Genomic DNA, 6,595 nt, shown 5'->3' with positions numbered 1-6,595 from the left:
TAGCGACTTTGTCGCTATATTTAGCGAGTTTTCAGACCCCCTAGCGACTTTTTTTCTAAAAAAAAGTCGCTAAAAAAAGACGTGAAAGCGCGTATCGCTTTTGCTCTCAACAAGCAGCGGGTGCTGTAACGCAGCCAGTTCTTCTTTTACTCTTTTACTGTTATGTGGATCACAAGGTTTAAAACTACTTATACACACACACAAAGTAACTCCACCAGAGTGCCTATTTCGGGTCACTTTTGCCGGTCCAAGCCCGGATAAAGGAGCAGGGTTGGAATTGTGACATTAAAAAAAACAATAATTGCTAAAATAAATTTAATTTGTAGTTCTAAATAAACTCTAAATGCATTTAGGACGTTTTTTACTCACTTTATGTCTCTTCCACGATGTTATTTCTCTCTCCAACAACATAGATTACAATTACATTAGCATGACCAATTATGCAAATTAGGTGATGACGTCATTTAGCGACTTCTAGCGACTTTTAGGACAGCCAATAGCGATTTTCCTTACTGAGGAGTTGGCAACACTGCTGAGCGTACACGCTTCACAGCAGCTCGCTTAGCTGCACTGTGTCTCTGTGACCAGCAGGTGGAGCTGTTTACTGGGAAATGACGTTCATTCTACTGGACGTCTGCTCTAATCACTGTGTCACAACTCTGATTTAACAGCAGAAATTTAAAACACAAAAGTGGAAATGTTCATCTTTGAAACTTGGTTAAATAAAAATCAGATTTGAACTCCGATAAAGTGAAAAAAGATAAGTGAAAAAAGGAAAATAAAATCAGAGTTTAGATGTGATGCAGAGACAGAGAGCACACAGAGGGACCTCAGGGCCCTAAGGGTCGGGCCGGTCAGAGTGCACGTCGTACACATGCTCAAGCTGTTGCTGACGTCGTCCAGTTTGAGGCCATAGATGAACAGGTCAGCGGCAGCAGGAAGCCCTCCATCCACATGATCACCCTGATCTCCCAACCTCACACACCAGCTCCGCCTCCTTCTATATGAGCGAGGCGATCACAAGCCATTTTTGGAATCCGGGGATCAGAATGCCAAGACCTCTGCCCCTGACTGCCACTCAATCCACCAAGCACCGAACCTCTACAGTGCCTCCTGTGTCCTCCCCACCATCCACAAGAGGACAACACCACAAAAGTTGTAATGAGATGTTCTTAATTTGCCAGCTGATAAGTGCTGGCAAACCTAGGCTCAGCTCATGTGTCCACAACAGCAGCTGCATTTTGAGAGAAGACACACATGTAAAATTGAAAGCATCCGTGTCCTGAAATGAACCTTCTGTGTAAGTTCAATAAGAACGAGCAGAATTCAGGTGTCAGGCTGCTGGTCTGTTCCATACATCACCTTCAGGGTCAAGTTCAGTTTTATCATCATTACCACAGCCGAGGAAGTTTTTGCCCATCTTAATTTAAGACGGCAAAAACATTTAAAGCAGAGTTTATAAGACCTGAGCGGTCATTCTGTACTCAGACACATCCTAACCATGACCACAATCAGGTAGACGCATCCATCAGCCATAATCACAGTCGGGGGGGGGCATCCATCCACCATGACTGTCATGAGGGAGGGGCATCTGTCCACCATGACTGTCACAAGGGAGGGGCATCTCCCTTGGGGGCCACCCTCCCTCATCCTGGTCCCTCATCCATGACCAGGATGAGGGAGGGGCACCTGTCCACCATGACCGTCATGAGCGAGGGGCATCCGTCCACCATGACCAGAATGAGGGAGGGGCATCCGTCCACCATGACTGTCATGAGGGAGGGGCATCCGTCTACCATGACTGTCATGAGGGCGGGGCATCCGTCCACCATGACTGTCATGAGGGAGGGGCACCTGTCCACCATGACCAGGATGAGGGAGGGGCATCTGTCCACCATGACCAGGATGAGGGTGGGGCATCCGTCCACCATGACTGTCATGAGGGAGGGGCATCCGTCCACCATGACCAGGATGAGGGGGGGGCATCAGTCTACCATGACCAGGATGAGGGAGGGGCATCCGTCTACCATGACCAGGATGAGGGAGGGGCATCTATCCCTGATGGCGGCCCTCCCTGACCACCATCAGTGGAAAATTCAATCAAATGTGTGACTGTCAGAACTTTTGTGGAAATATGAAGTGAAGATGTTGTAAAGAAAGAACAACTGCAGCTGTTATGTTAACAAGCACTCACTGTGTCATAGTCAGAGATGGGCAGTAATGCATTACAAGTAATGAGTAAAATAAGGGATTACTATTACAAAAATTAATCAAATTAAAGTTACTTTCCAGTAAGCACGCTGCGTTACTGCGTTATTAAACCATGATTTTATTTGCGAGAGTGTCTCATGACAATGACATGAGTGCGTACGACTTGGTAACAGATGGGTGTACATCAACAATGGATAATATGGAGAGACTACAACTGTGCAGCATTTAAAGCTTGGAAGTACTCACATTACTTTGAGTTTGATTCTATGCTTTATTGCATATTCAGGTTGTGTATCATGTTTTTAAAAGCTAACTAAGTAACTAATTACTTTTGAAAATAAGTAATCAGTAATCTAACAGGATTACTTTTTTGGAGAAGTAATCAGTAATTAGTTACTAATTACATTTTTCAAGTAACTTGACCTGCACTGGTCATAGTGATGCCTGGGTGGTAGCGTTGTTTACCTCATTGTATTTGTGGAGTACTGCTCTCACTGGATAGAGGGATGAGGTTCTGACCCAGCTCTCAGAACAAACACAGTAGTGGGACCAACATCTTCTCGACTTTAGTGTTGTGCTGAATTCTTCCCTGTAGGAGCCCACAGGTGGGCCACCAGCAAAACCAAGTCTGAGCCTCTGCGATCAGTCTTAGTCTAAGTTGCTCTGTTCAGGTTCCAGTCTCCCCTGGAGGTGTGGGTTTAAATCCCACTTCTGACAGGAAGTGTTTTGTGGCACAGAGGGATTGTGGGAACTTGTCTCTCAGGTCTGGGCTCAGTAAATGCTGGACGTGGCCAGGAAAAGGCCCGCTGCAGCTTTGTGTGCTCCACCAGTGATAAACAGTTTGTCCATCCAGCTGGAAACCGGTGATAAAAATAGAAGCTCTGTCTCTCTTTATTCTGACATTTAACTAATTCAAAAGATATTTCAATATTTATTTATCTAAACAAAACAAGTTTACTTTAAATTTATGTTTAACAGTAAAGAAATGTTTTTATGTTTTCTCCCTAAAGTGTAAATATCTGGTTTAAGCTGTGTATAGAAATTCCTCTTGTTTTGCATAGAAATATACTGAACAACATATAAAGCATAATATATAAAATAACATCTGAGTTTTTTCTGTGAAAGAAGCTCCTTATGTCCATTGTTGTGTTCATCATTCCTGATGTTTCTGAACAGGCAGAAACTGAGATTCTGGTTCATCTGATTCTCAGGAGCAGGCAGCAGCAGCGACGGTTTCCTGGTTTGATGGCAGAGCTGAAGCTTTGGTCCATGTTTCAGGATGTCAGTGGGTTTGAGTTCTGTGTGCAGAGTTGGGACCACATCTGAGGAGGCAGAAGGATGATTTCAGACAGTCAACTGACCCGGAGCAGTAGCCAGCTGTGAGTCTGAGGGAAACAGGAGTATTTCAATGTTTCCATCTCACTAAATATTCAGTACATGTGCATGTTTTGACCTTTAAACAGACTTGTACCAAATGCAGCGTTCTGATTGGTCAGATCTTTTTATTCGCATGTAAAAATGCAGAAATATTGAGCTAGTTTTGAAAACATAAATGTCACAAATTCGTCCAATGACACCGTCAATGTGAACGTTTTAAAGTGGACTACAGTGGTTTAAAAGGTGAGTTTTCGAACCCCCAGACAGCCTGAAAGTGGTCTTCACACTCAGATTGTTCACACGATGAAACGTGGTCCATTCATGCTCTGATCAGCTTTAATGGAACTGAAAACTCAGGGTTAGTCAAAGATGCAGGAGGCCTTTAAACTATCTTTTGTTGAACTTTTAACTTCATTTAATCAGGTGAGAACCATCGTGTGTGTGGCTTAAATCCTACAGTTGTGTATTAAAGTATTTGGGTTCCTGGAGGAGTGAAAATCCGAATCCATTTTCTATCAGAGGGACTGATCCGGAAAAGCCAGTTTAACTTCAGTCCGACTTCCCTCCGGCACCGAGACTAACTGGAAAACTCTGAACCTGTATAATTGTCTTTAGATGTGAGGGTGCGTGACTTCAGCAGGCGTTAGACGAATGTGAAGTCTTAGTTTAATACATTTATTACCGATGGTGTTAAAAAGTTCTAATTCAAACTGTACTGTTGGTTTCACTGGAAAATCCTTCAGAGACTAAACTGTTTCTCTATCACTGTGGCTCGTTAATGAAGTCCCTGAGGTCAAAGGTCATTTCAGTGTGTCATCATGTTTGTCCCTGAGGCATTTTCACATTAGCTAAAGTTTCCTCTAATTCCCTCTGGAGCAAATCAGAGCTGGAAACCTGAGAGACCAAAGAGACCAGAGAGGTCCCGAGCCGACCAATCAGAGTGAGCGGTCCTGAGCTCTGGCCTCAGTGGTCCGCTGAGGACTCGGGATGATAACGACATCCCCTCAGACCGCTCTGTAATAACCCCCCCAGGATGGATTTTAGTTGCTTTGGTCAATAAACTAATATGAACTTTAACTCTGAGGTTCAATCTGAAGAACTTTTGTAAAATCAAAGTGGAGTGCATGAACAGTCCAGGAAAAACGTTACACAAGAATAGTTTGGTCCTTACCCTCTTCCTCTCTGTACCATTACCATCCACTGCATTCTACAACATATAAATATATAAAACTATAAAAACTGCTTTCTACTTTTGTTCCATTTTTAAAAAATGTAATCTATACTCATATCACTTTCTATCGTGAGCTGACATGTAGCAGGTGGTTTCTGTACATTACGAAATACAAAAAAGACAATATGTGACACAGTCAGACACCTCAGGTAGATAAAGGTGTGCTGTACTGGTGACTCATAAATGTAAAACTATTTTTAATGATTAGTTTCAGTTTAATTTTAGCTCAGCGGAACAATCTGATCAAAAGCTTCTAAGTTTATTCTTGGTTAAAAACAGGGAGCGTTCACGTGCACCAGACTGGGGCGTTCATCAGTCAGGTAACCACCTGACATGTTTTCAGAAGCGCCACCATGAAGACTGTGAGCATGACTGTCAGCAGGCTTGGGATGACCGACCTTTTCACAAGTGCTTCATACTAGGGATGCACCGATACCGATACCGGTATCGGGTATCGGCCTTAATACCACATTTTTTAAAGTACTGGTACTCGTTAAAAGTCCGATAGACCGATACCACAGTCTGAGACCCGTCTATGTTTGAGCGGTATGTAAGGGGTTAATCACAGGCGCCGAGTGCCCGCCCCCAGGCCCCGAGTGCCTGCCCCCAGGCCCCGGCTGCAGCTCAGAGCTGGGAGAAGGTGACACGAGACATATCAGCCGTGTGGAACTATTTCAAAGTGAACGAAGACGCGAAAACAAAGGCGGACTGCAAATTGTGCTCAGCGAAATTGTCCAGAGGAGGCTCAAAAGGTAGCGCATTTAACACAAGTAATTTAATCAAGCACCAAAATCCCAACACGACAACGAGCACAAAGAGTTTACCCACGCTTATTTACCCACGCTTATTAGCACAGAGGAGCATAGATGATGCTATAGGTGTCACGGTCTGCCGGGGCAAGCCGTGTGGGAACTATTTAGGACCCGGTAGCGGCAGCTCTGGTGCAGGTGAGCAAAACAAAACAGTCGCACAAGAGGGACAAAAAAAAAAAAAAAACACGAGCCAGCACCAAAAAGCAACAACAAAAGAATACACCGGAGCCCAAGAAAACAGAGTCCAAAACAAAAGAGTTCAGGGGGCCGGCCATGGGGCTGACAGCACAGGAGTCCAAACAGTTCAGGGGGCCGGCCACGGGGCTGACAGCACAGGAGTCCAAACAGTTCAGGGGGCCGACCGTGCGGACGGCAACGGTGGCGACGTGGAAACAGTTCGGGAGGCCGATCGTGCGGAAGGCAACGGCGGCGACTCAGACGAAGGGGGTCCGGGGGCCGGCTGCGAGGAAGGCCACGGCGGCGACATGGAAGCAGTTCAGGGGGCCGACCGTGCGGACGGCAACAGCGGCGACCCAGGTGACGGGGGTCCGGAGGCCGGCCGCGCGGAAGGCAGCGGCGCCGACGTGGACGCGGTTCAGGGGGCCGACCGTGCGGAAGGCAACAGTGGCGACTCAGGCAAAGGGAGTCTGAGGGCCGCTCAAGACGGCGATGGGGCCTGGCCAGTGGCCAGGAAAGTGGCCGGTTAGCTGCAGCCCCAGATGAGGCTGGACCAGACGAGGGCGCAGACACGGAGGCTGGACCAGACGAGGGCGCAGGCACGGAGACTGGACCAGACGAGGGCGAAGGCACGGAGACTGGACCAGACGAGGGCGAAGGCACGGATGCTGGACCAGACGAGGGCGAAGGCACGGAGGCTGGACCAGACGAGGGCGAAGGCACGGAGGCTGGACCAGACGAGGGCGAAGGCACGGAGGCTGGACCAGATGAGGATGAAGAGGCTGCA

Source organism: Neolamprologus multifasciatus, chromosome 14, assembly GCF_963576455.1.
Source record: "Neolamprologus multifasciatus chromosome 14, fNeoMul1.2, whole genome shotgun sequence".
NCBI lineage: Eukaryota > Metazoa > Chordata > Actinopteri > Cichliformes > Cichlidae > Neolamprologus > Neolamprologus multifasciatus.
This window is presented reverse-complemented; position numbering follows the sequence as displayed.